The following is an 18,008-nucleotide window of genomic DNA, read 5'->3' on the forward strand; positions in this document are numbered from 1 at the left end:
ATAGGGTCTCTAATTAAGGAGTTAAGGGCTGTAGTAGGGGGACAGGGGCTGTAGTTGAGAGTTAGGGGCTGTAATTGGGGGCTTAGGAAATGTAGTGGGGAATTGGGGCTGTAGTAGGGGGTTAGGGACTGAAGTAGGTTGATGGCTGCAAGTGGGAACAGGGGCTGTAGTTTGGGGGATATGGGCAGCAATTGGGGGAGAGGGGCTGTAGTGGGGGGTAAGGACTGTAGTAAGGGAATAGGGGCTGTACTGGAGTTATGGGGTAAAAGGGAGTGGAAGGGATGTGAAGTAAGGGAGTTAGAGGCTGTAGAAGGGAGTATAGGGGCTGTGGTGGGAGCAAAGGGGCAATATGGTTGGAAACGGGCAGTATGGTGGGAAACAGGGGCAGTAGAGGGGGACACAGGGGCAGTATGGTGTGGGCACAGGCTGTAACGAGGGACACTGAGGCAATAAAGTGGTGTCACAGGGACAGTATGGTAGGGAATAAATGGGAAGTAGAGGGGGGACAGGGGCTGTTGAAGCGGGTAGAGGAAGTAGAGGGGGGAGACAGGGGCAGTAGAGGCGTGTGAAAGGGGGGCAGAGGCAGGGGCTGTAGAGGGAAATAGAGGAGGCACAGGGGATAAAGAGGGGGGCACAAAAACAATAGGGGGGGCATGGGCAGTATAGTGGGGACAGGGGCTGTAGAGGGGGGCATGGGCTGTATAGGGGGCGCATAGGCAGTATGGTGGGGCAGAGGCTTTAGAGGGAAAGAGGGGCTGTAGACAGGGCAGGGGCTGTAGATGTGAATAGAGGATCTGTAGAGGGGCAGGGGTTATGGAGGGAAATAGAGGTGCTGTAGAGTGGCACAGGAGGCAGTAGAGGAGGACAGGGTCAGTATGGTGGGGCAGGGGCTATAGAGGTGCTGTAGAGGGGCACATGGGGCAGTATGGTGGGGCAGGGGCTATAGAGGGACGTACAGGGCACATGGGCAGTATGGTGGGGGCAGGGTCTATAGAGGGAAATAGAAGTGCTGGAGAGGGGCACATGGGGCAGTAGAGTGGGGACAGAGGCTATAGAGGGGCTGTTAAGGGGCAGGGGCTATAGAGGGGCTGTTAAGGGGCAGGGGCTCTAGAGGGGCTGTTAAGGGGCAGGGGTAGTATGGTGGGGCAGTTTGGTGGGGCAGGGGCAGTATGGTGGGGCGGGGGCTATAGAGGGGGCAGTATAGTGGGGCAGGAGCATAGAGGTGCTGTAGAGGGGGCAGTATGGTGGGGCAGGGGCTATAGAGGGACATAGAGGGGCGGGGGCTATAGAGGGGGCAGGGGCTATAGAGGGAAATATAAGTGCTGTAGAGGGGCACATGGGGCAGTAGAGGGGGCAGGGGCACTATGGTGGGGCAGGGGCTATTGAGGGGCTGTAAAGGGGGCAGGGGTAGTATGGTGGGGCAGTTTGGAGGGGCAGGGGCTGTAGAGGGGGCAGGGGCAGTATGGTGGGGGCAGGGGCTATAGAGGTGGCAGGGGTAGTATGGTGGGGGCAGGGGCTATAGAGGTGGCAGGGAGAGTATGGTGGGGCAGGGGGAGTATGGTGGGGGTAGTATGGTGGGGGCAGGGGGCAGTATGATGGGGCAGGGGGGAGTATGGTGGGGCAGGGGCAGTATAGTGGGGGCAGGGGGAGTATAGTGGGGGCAGGGGGAGTATAGTGGGGGCAGGGGGAGTACAGTGGGGCAGGGATAGTACGTGGGGGCAGGGATAGTATGGTGGGGGCAGGGATAGTATGGTGGGGGCAGGGATAGTATGGTGGGGGCAGGGATAGTATGGTGGGGGCAGGAGGAGTATAGTGGGGGCAGGAGGAGTATAGTGGGGGCAGGAGGAGTATAGTGGGGGCAGGAGGAGTATAGTGGGGGCAGGAGGAGTATAGTGGGGGCAGGAGGAGTATAGTGGGGGCAGGAGGAGTATAGTGGGGGCAGGAGGAGTATAGTGGGGGCAGGAGGAGTATGGTGGGGGCAGGAGGAGTATGGTGGGGGCAGGAGGAGTATGGTGGGGGCAGGGGGAGTATGGTGGGGGCAGGGGGAGTATGGTGGGGGCAGGGGGAGTATGGTGGGGGCAGGGGGAGTATGGTGGGGGCAGGGGGAGTATGGTGGGGGCAGGGGGAGTATGGTGGGGGCAGGGGGAGTATGGTGGGGCAGGGGTAGTATGGTGGGGCAGGGGTAGTATGGTGGGGCAGGGGGAGTATAGTGGGGGCAGGGGGAGTATGGTGGGGGCAGGGGGAGTATGGTGGGGGCAGGGGGAGTATGGTGGGGGCAGGGGGAGTATGGTGGGGGCAGGGGGAGTATAGTGGGGGCAGGGGGAGTATGGTGGGGGCAGGGGGAGTATGGTGGGGGCAGGGGGAGTATGGTGGGGGCAGGGGGAGTATAGTGGGGGCAGGGGGAGTATAGTGGGGGCAGGGGGAGTATGTTGGGGGCAGGGGGAGTATGTTGGGGGCAGGGGGAGTATAGTGGGGGCAGGGGGAGTATGTTGGGGGCAGGGGGAGTATGTTGGGGGCAGGGGGAGTATAGTGGGGGCAGGGGGAGTATAGTGGGGGCAGGGGGAGTATAGTGGGGGCAGGGGGAGTATGGTGGGGGCAGGGGGAGTATGGTGGGGGCAGGGGGAGTATGGTGGGGGCAGGGGGAGTATGGTGGGGGCAGGGGGAGTATGGTGGGGGCAGGGGGAGTATGGTGGGGGCAGGGGGAGTATGGTGGGGCAGGGGTAGTATGGTGGGGCAGGGGGAGTATAGTGGGGGCAGGGGGAGTATGGTGGGGGCAGGGGGAGTATGGTGGGGGCAGGGGGAGTATAGTGGGGGCAGGGGGAGTATAGTGGGGGCAGGGGGAGTATGGTGGGGGCAGGGGGAGTATAGTGGGGGCAGGGGGAGTATGTTGGGGGCAGGGGGAGTATGTTGGGGGCAGGGGGAGTATGTTGGGGGCAGGGGGAGTATAGTGGGGGCAGGGGGAGTATAGTGGGGGCAGGGGGAGTATGTTGGGGGCAGGGGGAGTATGTTGGGGGCAGGGGGAGTATAGTGGGGGCAGGGGGAGTATGGTGGGGGCAGGGGGAGTATGGTGGGGGCAGGGGGAGTATGGTGGGGGCAGGGGGAGTATGGTGGGGGCAGGGGGAGTATGGTGGGGCAGGGGGAGTATAGTGGGGGCAGGGGGAGTATAGTGGGGGGCAGGGGGAGTATGGTGGGGGCAGGGGGAGTATGGTGGGGGCAGGGGGAGTAGAAAGGGGCTGAAAAAAAAAAACGTTTTGATTTAAAAAAAAACAAAAAAACGAAAAAACGAAAAGTTCTTCCCCCACCCCCTTCCCCTCCCAAAGGCTTACCTTACCCCTGGTGGTCGGCTGGGAGGGGCTGCACTGGAGGCTGGAGCTGCAGTCAGGACCGCTGGGGAGTCTGGGAGCAGTAGAAGTCCCGCCCCCTTCTGACATCATCAGAGGAGGATGGCTGACTTCACTGCCAGGCTCCTGCTGTGTGCTGGCTGCAGGGGGAGAGGTGAGATTAAAAATCCGAGTCTCCAGCCAGAGGCAGGAGATTCGGATTTTTGCGCCCCCCCTCCTCTGGCGCCCTAAGGCGGCCGCCTGTGCCGCCTTATGGACGCGCCGGCCCTGAATACAGGAACAAACTGTCAAAAAGGCCAAGGTCAGGATTACAGACTGGAACAGGGTAACCATACAATCCAGGTCTGATACACAAATACAGGAAACCAGGAATAGCCAAAGGACAATCCAAGTCAATAACAGGCACTCAATACAAGACAAACACACTATAGGTCCAGAAACCACAACCTGGGCCAGAGAGCCCTCTTTAAATAGGGAGGTCCTGTACCGGATTGGCTCAGTGTCCTGGGAGTAATCAGCAAGAATGGCAGCACCTGTGTCACCCCGCGGGCACCCTCCTAAATAAACAATAACTGGATCAGGTAGGGGAGGAGCAACCAGTAAATAGTCTGTAATCTTCCCACCAAAGAAGCTCCCAAAGTGTGCAGTGAGCAGAAACAGAATGTGGGGAACAGTGGTTCAAATCCCACCTGATGTAGGCTTCCTGACATAGGCAACAGAATAGATATCTACAAGTGGTGATTGAACTCCCTCTACTGACCAAAACAGGCATTTCTTCAGTAAAGTATATGAGATGTAAAATTAACTACTAGTCTTCACTCAGGACTGTTAGATTTTATTAAGACTTGAGCTACCTCTGCTTGCAAAACACATATTAAGTAAGGACTAAAAACACTTGACATGCGCATTGTCGTCTCTTTGGCCTATTCCAGTTATAACCAATTAACCTCCAATAAACACAGACACAAGGATTATTTGGCAAAAATATTCCACGGCTTTATTAATTACATAAATATATAAAATTAAAATATAAAATTTAAGAGGTCATTGCCACCAACATTTGAAAAGACATTCCCCCAATTAACATAACTAAATACCCAGACAATGACCTCAAACATATTTACATAATACCATATAACAATGTAACATATCATAAATAACATAAACAATTAACACAGCCACCCAGGGCAACCATTTCCAATTGTAGGGGCATACCAAGACACCCCTACACCATTATCATAGCCACCAAGGGCATCCCATTTCACAGTAGGGGCATACCAAGACACCCCTACACCATCACATAGCCACCAAGGGCATCCCTTTCCACTGTAGGGGCATACCAAGACACCCCTACACCATTGTCCCAGCCACCAAGGGCATCCATTTCCAGTGTAGGGGCATACCGAGACACCCCTACACCCCCAGGTTCGTAGCTACCGCCGAGCTCGAACCTACCACCAAATCTAAAGGTAAGTATTCCTCTTGACCTATCCCACTTACCAAAAACCGACCTACCCCCAATTAAACTAAACCATCCCCCGCCGCCGTGACAAAACGGGAGAGTCATAAATCTTAACCATTAAGCCACTAAATTAGGGAGGGTGGGCGGGACAGCTAACAACAGGTAAAGATTTCGAATTAAAATGGAACCCAATTTTAAAATGGCGAATATTTATATGACTAAGCCACTCCCCTTTTATCAATTGACCAATCAAGTAACACTCCTCCATAGGCCTGCCTCCTAGCTCTGTCAAGGCCCATTCCACCTAGCTTTGCTTATTCCATGGGCTTCATGACATGCGCATTGTCGTCTCTTTGGCCTATTCCAGTTATAACCAATTAACCTCCAATAAACACAGACACAAGGATTATTTGGCAAAAATATTCCACGGCTTTATTAATTACATAAATATATAAAATTAAAATATAAAATTTAAGAGGTCATTGTCACCAACATTTGAAAAGACATTCCCCCAATTAACATAACTAAATACCCAGACAATGACCTCAAACATATTTACATAATACCATATAACAATGTAACATATAAATAACATAAACAATTAACACAGCCACCCAGGGCAACCATTTCCAATTGTAGGGGCATACCGAGACACCCCTACACCATTATCATAGCCACCAAGGGCATCCCATTTCACAGTAGGGGCATACCAAGACACCCCTACACCATCACATAGCCACCAAGGGCATCCCTTTCCACTGTAGGGGCATACCAAGACACCCCTACACCATTGTCCCAGCCACCAAGGGCATCCATTTCCAGTGTAGGGGCATACCGAGACACCCCTACACCCCCAGGTTCGTAGCTACCGCCGAGCTCGAACCAACCACCAAATCTAAAGGTAAGTATTCCTCTTGACCTATCCCACTTACCAAAAACCGACCTACCCCCAATTAAACTAAACCATCCCCCGCCACAGCACAGAGCTTGACCCCTCAAGCCTCCTGGGCGCCCCCACCCCGAATAAACAAAGCCTGCCGCAAACCATCCTGAAAGCCCAAATTAAGAAAATCCAAACTCACCTCGGACAAATGAACCCCATCACGCCGGAAGTATCCCGGTAACATATCCTCCAGCTCCCTGTGCCGCACTACTACCCCCCCAGATCTCTTAATAAAAATCGCCAACAACTTATTGAACTTCCGCCTATATCGAGCCATCGCTGCGACATCCCTCGCATGACGCCAATGGAAACGCGGTACCGTTTCCGACCAAACAATAACCACCCCGGGAATCAAAGACCTCAACTTATCCAAGTCCCTTTTAATCCCACAAACTAATTCCCTTTGCGGGACCAACCCAAAATCATTCCCCCCTATGTGGAACAATATAAACTCGGGGACTTCCCCTTGCCCCAGCCTCCGGAATAAATCCAAACACGTGTCTCTCCAACCATAACCACGAAAACCAAACCACAACACACGTAATACATTCAACGGAAAGCCGAGCTGCGTGCCCTGTCTCCGAACTGCAGCCCTCCGTTCAGCCCAGTAGACATATGAGTGGCCTACTATCCATGCGACTCCACCTGCAAAGAAAAGAAATAACTTATAACCACGGCCAACCTGAATTGTACTGCCAACATCAACTTCATTTATAATAACAGGACAGGTCGTACATATGAACGGAATCTAAGCGATTCCCATCTCCCAATTTTTTTAACCAACTCGTCCCCCAAGCCTAATCTCGCCGCCTCTGTGGCAGCCCCGATCCTGAACGAGTGGGTGCCAAATTGCGAGGGATCCATGCCCAAGCGCTCCAAACCCAACTTAAAGACCCTGGTGAATTGGAACCTCGACAACGCCGAGCCGTCAGCATGGCGAAAAAAGGAACCCCGCCCTTCAGGGCGGACTTCCACATATCGCTGAGCACAGCCCACCGGGCAAGCCTCCACCTGAGGTATAGCAGACAGCTTAATCGTCCGACCTCTCCCAAAGACATCAGTCTTCGAGCGCCGAAGCCGAATAGCTACTTCTGCTACCCTCAAGTCCACGTCCTCGAACTGAAGACCCCCTTGCCTAAGCTTACTCCCACTTACAATCTCACTCACCCGAAATGCCCCGAAAAAGGCCCATACAAAAACCACCTTAAATAGCAAGACCTCAAACAGCGAGAAACACAAACTTGGCAAGACCCCCAGAAGCTGCAGAAGCACCGTGAAAGACACCGGCCTCCTACAGTCAGGGACAGACTTCCCCTTGCGATAACCTTTAACTGCCTGCCGCACAATAAACGACTTTGTCAAATCCTCCCACCCACGGAGCTTGAAGAGAAACGCTAGGGCTGCCAAGTTCCGACCAACCACTGCCGGGGAAGCACCCCCTGCGAACAGCCGGCAAAGCAACCATAATAGAGTCTCGAGACGTACCTTTGCCGATACCATGTCCCCTGTACAGCCTACTGCTTCGTCCCACCTTTCCCACACTTTACTATACGCTGCCCACGTGCCCGGAGCCAACGAATCCCTGATCAGTCTTCCAAGCAAGATGTCCCGAGCCGCCACATCAGATCCGGACATGGCAGACCCTCCTTTTGCGTGGTCGGAGCCTCCGCCCGAAACTTTTCCCACTGAAAGCGAGAAAGAGCATCCGCAATTACGTTTAAGAAACCTGGGACATGACGTGCACGAAAAACAATGTTTAACTGCATGCAGTACAAAACAAACCGACGAAGCAAGCGGACCACTGGGACCGAGGACGCTGACAGATTGTTCACCGCCTCCACAACAGCCATATTGTCAGTAAAGAAAACCACTCTCCTATTGCGTAAAACCTGGCCCCACAAGGAGAGTGCCACCACCAATGGGAACAGCTCGAGAAAAGCCAAGTTCCGAATCAGCGGGCTGACTGCCCACTTTTCAGGCCATCTTTCCGCACACCACTGACCCGCGAAGTAGGCCCCGAAACCTACACTCCCAGATGCATCGGTAAAGAATTCCAACTCGGGCGATTCAATACACTTTTCCCTGAAAAAGACCTTCCCATTAAAATCCTTCAGGAAGGTCTCCCATACCCCCAAGTCCTCCTTGATCGGAGCGGTGACTCTAATAAAATGATGAGGTGACCGCACTCCCGCCGTGGCTTTGGCTAGGAACCGGTTAAACACCCTACCCACCGGAATAATGCGACAAGCGAAATTCAACCGTCCCAACAGCGATTGTATATCCCGCAGGGTCGCCTTCCTTGCCCCCCGCAACTCTGAAATAGCGTCGCGCAGGGACTCCAACTTATCCGCTGGCAGCCTACATTCCCCGGCGACCGTGTCAATCTCAAGTCCTAGGAAACTATGGCAAGTAACAGGCCCCAAGGTCTTGTCGCGAGCCAGCGGTATCCCAAAAACCTGGCTAACCCATTCAAGACACCGCAACCTGAAACGGCAAGCGTCGGAGCCAGCCGGCCCCACACACAAGAAGTCATCCAAATAATGGACCACAAACTTGGTGCCCGCCTCCTTCCTCACTACCCATTCCACGAACGTACTAAATTTCTCAAAGTACGCACATGAAATGGAGCAACCCATGGGAGACACAGATCCACAAAATAGCTGTCATCGATAAAACAACCCAATAAGTGGTGACACATTGGGTGAATGGGCAAAAGGCGGAAAGCCGCTTCTATGTCCGCCTTAGCCAACAACGCTCCGCGTCCTGCCTCCCTTACCAGCTCGACCGCCTGGTCGAATGATGCGTAGGAAACAGAACAGAGAGCCCCGTCAATGTCATCATTGACCGATGACCCTTTCGGGTATGACAAGTGGTGGATGAGGCGAAATTTTACCGCCTCCTTCTTTGGCACTAAGCCTAGAGGGGAAACCCTGAGATCGGGCAGCGGAGGCTCTTTATACGGTCCCGCCATCCGGCCCAGGCGAACCTCATGAAGCAATTTCTCACACACTACATCATGATGTTCGCCAACGGAGCGCAGATTACGGAAACGAGGTGCCACAACCCGCTCCCGGAAGGGAATGATAAAACCCTTCGTAAATCCCTCAAACAACAAACAGGCATCCTCCCGTTTACCGTAGCTGTTTAGCCACGGGAGCATCGCGTCTACCTTCACTGGTGACCGACCCAGCGGCAGCGGATGGTGCCGAAGCACCTCCGGCCGAGCTAGGTGCTGCGGACTTACCCCGCTTGAAACACCTGTTGTAACCGTGCCCCCCTCCACATCCGGAGCATTCATGCTTAAAGCGGCATGAGGCACCCCACTTACATTGGCCCTCGTTATAGAGCCAGCAAAACCCCTTCCTTTGCGCAGCCGACGCGGAAGAGGCACCGGCGCCAGCCCCCCCTTGAAAGGGGGCCGCCTTTTGGGACATCATCAGCTTCATCCATAACGGTAGGTCCATCTGATCCCACCTCATCCCTGGATTAGCTGATAGCCTCTGGCGAAACTGCTCATCGTACCGCCACCAGGCTAGCCCCCCATAAGTGCGGTAAGACTCCCACACCCCGTCTAAGTAACAAAACAGCTGGGAACATTTTTCAGGGGCCTTTTCCCCCAGCACACTCGCCAGTATGCAAAATGCTCGCAAACAATTCCCGAAAGTTTTCGGGATTTTCCTATACCGACACCGCTTTTCCTCCTCCTCTTTTTTAGCGTCCTTTTTATCCTCCTCCTTCAAATCCAGGTACTCATCTAAAGGGAGAAGGGAGAAGATCTCCACAAATTCACCCTTCCACAACCTTTCTTTAACTTCCATCTTAAGGTGACACCCTACGACACGTGTACATTCTGCCGTGCTGCATCCGGAATCTCCCCCACTAGCGTGTCCCTCTCCGCAGCCACTTCTGAGGCTACTGACCCCGCTAACGCTGTTGCCAACTCACCTGCCCCGCTCCCTGCCCGCTCGGGGACCGGAAGCACCCCCGACCCTAAACCCGACGATCCTGGCAACCAAGCCCTGCTAAAAGAAGCCCCTTTATCCAGCCCTGAACTCCAAGAGGTAAGGAACGATTTTAAGCCCTCTAATAAATCTCCAGAGTGTGGTGTACTGTGCAACTCACCGACCAAACCCCGAGGTGTTGCTGATCCTGGGGCTGCATCCCGAACTCCGCCATGCGATGGGCCTGGCGATGCTGCTGCGAATTCTCCGCCGTCCCTAGGTCTCCTACGGCCCGCTGACCCGACATCCAATGACCTGTGGACGAAAGAAGCACAACTGGGGAGGCCGTCTTCAGAACCCAAATCCTCCCTAACCTCAACCCTTGCGCTTCTATGCGTACTGCTACTCCTGGCCTGCCGGCCCTTTCTGCCACATCTGTCCCCGGACGAACTTCTGTCCCGCCTGTCAGGAGAGCCCCTGCTCGCCGACCTGGATGCACTCCCCCTCGAGACTGGACCCCGAACGGGTGAGCCGCGGTAACGCCCAACCGACGACTCCCCGCTGCTGCTGCGCTGTCTGCTCCGCCGGTTACTCCTGGAGCGATGACGGGATCCCCTATCACCCCCCCCTGTCTCTGCGCCAACTAACGGGGCTGCCCGACCTATCCTGAGCGCGGCCTTCCCTGCCCGCCCGCAGGGCGCCTACAGCGCCCCATCTCAGTGCCAGTTCTGGAGGGGGCCATGCCACTGCCTGCTGCGACCCCGCCACCCGTCACCAGCGCCCTATGAGCAGTCCTATCGCCTGTCACCTGCGGCCGCTGCGCTGATGGAAGGGGTGCTTGCGGCCTAGCCCTCGCTTGCTGCAACCCGCTGCGTGCTGTGGGTGCCGCCCTACCCGCCCTGGAATGTGTGGCGGGTGCTGACTGTCCCCTGCTGTCCAAGCCCTTACTGGCTGCCCCATCATCCGCTGAACGGGTTAAGAGGGCCTCATTTGACAACCCCTGTTTGTTACCCCTTTTTGCCCTAACTGACCCAGGGGGCGACTCACCGCGATTACTCTGTCCTGCGGGCTGCTCCCTGCTCCCAACGGGGCCCGCTGCTGGTAACGAGCCCACTGCCTCTGCGTTCCTCGGCGCCATCTTGTCCTGACCGCACACCTCAGATGCTGCTTGCCGACCTTGCTGCGCGGTCGCCTCCGGGCCGCTACCTCCGCGGATCCTAGCCCGTCCGCCACATCTCCTATTGCCGGTCCTTGTCCTGCCTGCTGACGGGCTGCGCCTCCTAACCGCGCCAGCACCGGCCTCAGGGCTCAATCGCTGTGGAGGCCTGGTCCGGCGCGAAGTCCTCCGCGCCGGCGCTGCCGACGGACCCGCCATGCTCAGTGCTGTCCCCAGCTGCTGCTCCATCCAAGCTGTGCCATGCTGCCGGATCGCCGCCGGATCGCCCTCGAGGATTGCTGCCATATCACTCTCAGCCACGGAATCCATCTGAAAAACAAAGAAGAAGAAATCCCAACCAGAAGCCAGCAACAGCTAACAACAGGTAAAGATTTCGAATTAAAATGGAACCCAATTTTAAAATGGCGAATATTTATATGACTAAGCCACTCCCCTTTTATCAATTGACCAATCAAGTAACACTCCTCCATAGTCCTGCCTCCTAGCTCTGTCAAGGCCCATTCCACCTATCTTTGCTTATTCCATGGGCTTCATTATGTGAGCTTCCTTTAGAGATTAAAGTGGCACTATAGTCACCAGAACAACTACAGCTTATTGCAGGCTTCCCTTGTGGAAGCCTGGCTTATTGTATTTGTTCTAGTGAGTATAATCATTCACTTCAGGCTTTTTGCAGTAAACACTGTCTTTGCATTACAATAACATGCAGTATTTACATTACAGCCTAGTGATACCTCCTCTGGCCACTCCTCAGATGGCTACTAGAGGTGCTTCCTGGGGCAGTGCTGCACAGTGTGACCGACATTCAGTGTGTCCACCCTCTGCATGGAGAAACTGAACTTTCCCCATAGAGATGCATTGATTCAATTAATCTCGATGTGAAGATGCTGATTGGCCCGGTCCACCTTGGCCACCTTAGCTCGCTACCTTGGCTGAGATCATCAGAATTGACAATCCCTGTCAATCAAATGCTTTCCTATTGGAAAGCATTGTGATTGGGTGAGATCATCACATCTGATTGTCAGCCAAGCAGGCAGGTCAGGGGCAGAGCACCAGCACCAGCAGACTGGAATACAGGTAATGTTTTACAATAAGTAGAAAGGCAAGGGGAGCCAGGGGGACTAGATAGTGATTTTTACACAATAGGGTCAGAATACATGTTTGTGTCCCTGACACTATAGTGTTCCTTTAAGACAGAAATAGGGCAGTAGATACACTGTTTGTTTAATACAAATACAAAAAGAGAAGTCCTGCGCTAAAGCAGCAAGGACTACAACACACATCAGCCCCAATATGTAGTAAAAACCAAAGAAAAGAAAATGTTACTTGCGCTTTTTCCTTAATCCCTATGTATATTTAGACAAATGGAGGTCATTTAGTTGCTCCAATGGCCATTGGAGGGATGCCCGCCTGCCAACGTCAAGGCAGACCCCCCCTAAGCGGGTCCTAACACTGACCCTTCAGCCTGCTTCCTTGAGCTTCTGGCAAAGTTATCTCTAATGAGACAGAAAGGGGTATTTTTTATATACACCCCTTTACTTATTAACCCTTAATAGGGAACACATGGGATGGGTAGCAGCATTGTAACCAGGCTGTGTGATACAAAGTAAATACAAATACAAAAAGAGAAGTCCTGCGCTAAAGCAGCAAGGACTACAACACACATCAGCCCCAATATGTAGTAAAAACCAAAGAAAAGAAAATGTTACTTGCGCTTTTTCCTTAATCCCTATGTATATTTAGACAAATGGAGGTCATTTAGTTGCTCCAATGGCCATTGGAGGGATGCCCGCCTGCCAACGTCAAGGCAGACCCCCCCTAAGCGGGTCCTAACACTGACCCTTCAGCCTGCTTCCTTGAGCTTCTGGCAAAGATATCTCTATTGGGGCTGATGTGTGTTGTAGTCCTTGCTGCTTTAGCGCAGGACTTCTCTTTTTGTATTTGTATTTACTTTGTATCACACAGCCTGGTTACAATGCTGCTACCCATCCCATGTGTTCCCTATTAAGGGTTAATAAGTAAAGGGGTGTATATAAAAAATACCCCTTTCTGTCTCATTAGAGATATCTTTGCCAGAAGCTCAAGGAAGCAGGCTGAAGGGTCAGTGTTAGGACCCGCTTAGGGGGGGTCTGCCTTGACTGTTTGTTTAATTTATACATGCTTTTAAGTCAAAATACATGAAGGTAAAATTTAAATTATAATCCCACTCCCCCCCCCAACCCTTCTGTACTTTCCCTGCAATGTGGCTAAGCCCTGGTAGAGGAGTTCTTGTTCCCTCTACCCAGTTTGACAGGAAGCAGTTAGGTGCTCCCCGAGAATACTTCCTGTCAGACCTGGTAAATTAATAGATTCTCCTCCACTGTGGGCTGTGGCTCAGCCACGCTACATTCTGTGACCGGTAGGAAGGAGGGTTTCCTTCCTGCCGATCACCATGCAATTGCACTGTGTGCCCTCTGAGCTGGTGTGCCATAGGCGGACGCGCATCTCCCTGAAGGTATGCTGGCCATTGGCACCCCCGTAATCAGTAGCACCCGGGGCCTATAACTCCATTACTTAATTCCAAACAGTACACGTTCATACAACATTATTCTCTCATACAGAAAACAGCTGTGATGAAGTGCCCTTCGCCACTTTGTCCTGGAGAAGCCTGCTTGCCTGCCTCCTCCCCTGCGACTATGGCCCTGGACTGTATTGCCCTGGAAAACGTACATTTGGGCATAATGGATTTGTGTATACTGCTCCTGGCCCTTTAAATACAGTGGGGTCATTTGGTACTTGCCCTGTGTGAGCTGTGGTAACCCAGATAGCAATGCCATGGAGCCTATTTGTGTGATTAAAGACTTTGGCTCTATGGCGATTAAACTGTATTCGGTTGGTCTGAGTGCCATTCACCTAATAATGTGCACTCAGACCTGAGCTATCTGGGGATATGTGAAATGTCTGTGTGTTATGTGTAAAATGTGACTTTATGTATTTTAAAGTGTTTTATGTCGTTTTGCAACCATGTGGTTAATGGAGTCTGCCTCTAGTCCTGGATAATTGGATTACTTCTCCAATTATCTCCAGGGCAGAAGGGAGGAAACCAGGATGCATTGTGGGGATGTTTTTTCTGCCAGCCAGGGGGAACAAAAGATACGTTTACTAACTTTTGAACCCCTGGTCTGATTCATGCCATTTTTTAATATGTTGTTCCCCTGAATGGATTGATTGAGGATATGTATTTTTATGTGAATGTGATGTATGGTTTTAAAGTTACAGAGTATGTGTGGAAACTGTATTTTTACTGTATGTATAATGGGATTATGTGTCACACTAAGGGGAGGGGATGTGTGGGTTACACCCGTGATACTATTGGTTATTTTATGCCTCCCCCTGGGTGTGGCCTGTATGTGTACTCATGTAATAAAAACCAGGCTGGGTGCCCCAGCACCTCAGACCTCTTCTGACCCTCAATACGTAGCCTTGTCTCGTTATTGGAGGGAACTGCTATATCACACTTGGGATTGCTATGCTCTGCATATTCCCCTGAGCTTTCAATCACTTAGCTCTTTTAAGAGCTTGTTCCTGTTACGCTCTCCTGGAGGAGAGGTCTTCCCCACACGGTCCTGGAGGACAGAAGCCGATCCAGGGTGGAAGGAAGACGGCGCGGCTCCAGTTAAGCTACGGCGGTTGTGGAGCCTGCGGTGGTTGTGGTGTCGTCTGCAGTGCTTGGAGTCCTCTGAGAGCGCTAGGAGCATCCATCAACGGAGGGTACTCGGTCGGAGTACACGGAGCTCCGTTACATTGGTGGCAGCGGTGGGATGGCTTCCCTAGTGCGAGGAGCAGCATCCTGGGAACACCAAGCAAAACTGGAATATTGGTATAGTCACGTACGGTTTGACACTATGCTGAAGCGGCGGTTGGCTGTCTACGGGCCCCACCTAACAGAGGAACTTGTACCAAAAGTGAGGAGAGAACTGGCGGAGTATCTGCAGATGGAAGCAGAATATCAGGCAGTGATAGCGAAGTATTCCGTCCCTGCGCCCCAGCAACAGCGTGAGTTACAGGGGGCCGAAGGTGCCGTCCTTCCCCCCCAGCAGCAGTGTGTCCTACAGAGAGCAGAGACAGTTGGTCCCTCTCTACAGCAACAGGACAATGTTAAGGGAGTGGAGACAGGCGGTCTCCCTCTCCAGCGGCAGTGTGTACCTCAGGGGGCCGAAGGTGTCGTCCTTCCCCCCCAGCAGCAGTGTGTCCTACAGAGAGCAGAGACAGTTGGTCCCTCTCTACAGCAACAGGACAATGTTACGGGAGTGGAGACAGGCGGTCTCCCTCTCCAGCGGCAGCCTGTGTTTCCGGGAGAGGAGCACAGCACCCCCTCTCCCCAGCGGCAGCGTACCCTAACAAGGGGAGACACCAATCTCCCGGACGGCGCAGATGGGACCGTGGTCTCTGTGCCTGACCTACAGGGATGCTGGACAGCCTGTCCAGATCCCCAACTGCCCTCACCGGGACAACAGGAGGAGGGGGTAAGTACAAATTCCCCTCCCCAGCTAACTCCTAGCGTGGCACCAGGGTTAACAGAGGTGATGTTAACCCTTAAAGACTTCCATGTTCCCTTGGCTACTGAGCCGGACTATGGTCGCAGTACCCCAGCAGAAGAGCTGGCAGCTGGGCAGAGTGCAGTTGGCCTCTGCCCTACCTTTGTCTCTGGTCCAGAGCCTGATGTCCTGCAGGCTACCCCAGCGGAAGAGCTGGCAGCTGGGCAGAGTGCAGTCGGCCTCTGTCCTACCTTTGTTCCTGGTCCAGAGCCTGATGTTTTGCAGGCTATCCCAGCAGAAGAGCTGGCATCAGGGCAGAGCGCCGCTGGCCTCTGCCCTTCAAGTCCCCTCAGCGTGTTACCTCATTACCACAGCCAAATACCAAGGTGCAGTAATTGTGTCTTGTGGGTGGGTCACCCTTGTACCTGTTTGTTGTGGGTGGGCTACTCTGGCACCTATTTATTGTGGGTTGGTGGATCGACTAACGGAGGCACTGACCGACAGAAGGTCAGGTGCCTGGTTAGTCTTTCCCCCAAAGGGGAGATGTGTGACGAAGTGCCCTTCGCCACTTTGTCCTGGAGAAGCTTGCTTGCCTGCCTCCTCCCCTGCGACTATGGCCCTGGACTGTATTGCCCTGGAAAACGTACATTTGGGCATAATGGATTTGTGTATACTGCTCCTGGCCCTTTAAATACAGTGGGGTAATTTGGTACTTGCCCTGTGTGAGCTGTGGTAACCCAGATAGCAATGCCATGGAGCCTATTCGTGTGATTAAAGACTTTGGCTCTATGGCGATTAAACTGTATTCGGTTGGTCTGAGTGCCATTCACCTAATAATGTGCACTCAGACCTGAGCTATCTGGGGATATGTGAAATGTCTGTGTGTTATGTGTCAAATGTGACTTTATGCATTTTAAAGTGTTTTATGTCGTTTTGCAACCATGTGGTTAATGGAGTCTGCCTCTAGTCCTGGATAATTGGATTACTTCTCCAATTATCTCCAGGGCAGAAGGGAGGAAACCAGGATGCATTGTGGGGATGTTTTTTTCTGCCAGCCAGGGGGAACAAAAGATACTTTTACTAACTTTTGAACCCCTGGTCTGATTCATGCCATTTTTTAATATGTTGTTCCCCTGAATGGATTGATCGAGGATATGTATTTTTATGTGAATGTGATGTATGGTTTTAAAGTTACAGAGTATGTGTGGAAACTGTATTTTTACTGTATGAATAATGGGATTATGTGTCACACTAAGGGGAGGGGATGTGTGGGTTGCACCCGTGATACTATTGGTTATTTTATGCCTCCCCCTGGGTGTGGCCTGTATGTGTACTCATGTAATAAAAACCAGGCTGGGTGCCCCAGCACCTCAGACCTCTTCTGACCCTCAATACGTAGCCTTGTCTCGTTATTGGAGGGAACTGCTATATCACACTGGGGATTGCTATGCTCTGCATATTCCCCTGAGCTTTCAATCACTTAGCTCTTTTAAGAGCTTGTTCCTGTTACGCTCTCCTGGAGGAGAGGTCTTCCCCACACGGTCCTGGAGGACAGAAGCCGATCCAGGGTGGAAGGAAGACGGCGTGGCTCCAGTTAAGCTACGGCGGTTGTGGAGCCTGCGGTGGTTGTGGTGTCGTCTGCAGTGCTTGGAGTCCTCTGAGAGCGCTAGGAGCATCCATCAACGGAGGGTACTCGGTCGGAGTACACGGAGCTCCGTTACAACAGCAATATAGATTCCCAAAATAGACTTCAATAATATTCCTTATTCTTCACATAAACTAAAACATCAATTAAATCCAAAACACGACAAATCTTCAAATCAATAAACAGGTTCATAGAATTGGGGCTCACAGAACCCTCCTTACCTCACCCCTCCACACCTCTCAGGATACTCAAGCGTTACCCTAGTGCCATGTTATAATTCCAGAAACCGTCATCCCTTCTCTTTGTTCAATGGAATATCTCAGTAGGAGATCACGCACATGTCCATTATATATGTTTATTTTCAGATTGTGATCACAAAATACAGTTACGGTAACTTTTTTTTAAGTGAAAGTAAAGCTGATTAATATTCAAAACATAAGTTTCTTTAGAGGAGTGCAGCCTGGACTGACACTGTAGCTCTGCCCAGAGTTTTGGAAAGTCAGGCGGAGGAAATATACAGAGATAAAGTAGTCCCTGCAATGTCTCTGTATATCTCTTGGCACAACCAACAGATTCCCTCTCTGCCTCCTCACAGAGCTCTGTTAGTTGGGAGGTATTGACCTAAACTCATCTGACAGGGACTTTCAGCAGCCATTAGTGCCCAACCGGCCTTTGATCATTGATACCCATCAGGTGTCCATGTTCCTTATTATGAGGGATACCAGATGGTCTTCCCAAGCTTGCAGGACCCAATGCAGCCACACCAGCTACAACGTCCATAGTTCCACCCTCGAGTAGAGCTGTGCTCTTTGAAATCTACAACAGCAACTGGCTGGGTCTATGCTGCATTTTAGCAGCTCATAGCATTGAATTAACTCATAAAACCAAAGCTCTTGGAAAGGTGGACACCCCGAGGTATTTCACATGGTTTATTTTGACCCTTTTTGTTGGGCTATTTTTAGTATGGGACACTGTAGTATTTTAG

This window comes from Pelobates fuscus, chromosome 1 (assembly GCF_036172605.1).
Source record: "Pelobates fuscus isolate aPelFus1 chromosome 1, aPelFus1.pri, whole genome shotgun sequence".
NCBI classification, from domain to species: Eukaryota; Metazoa; Chordata; class Amphibia; order Anura; family Pelobatidae; genus Pelobates; species Pelobates fuscus.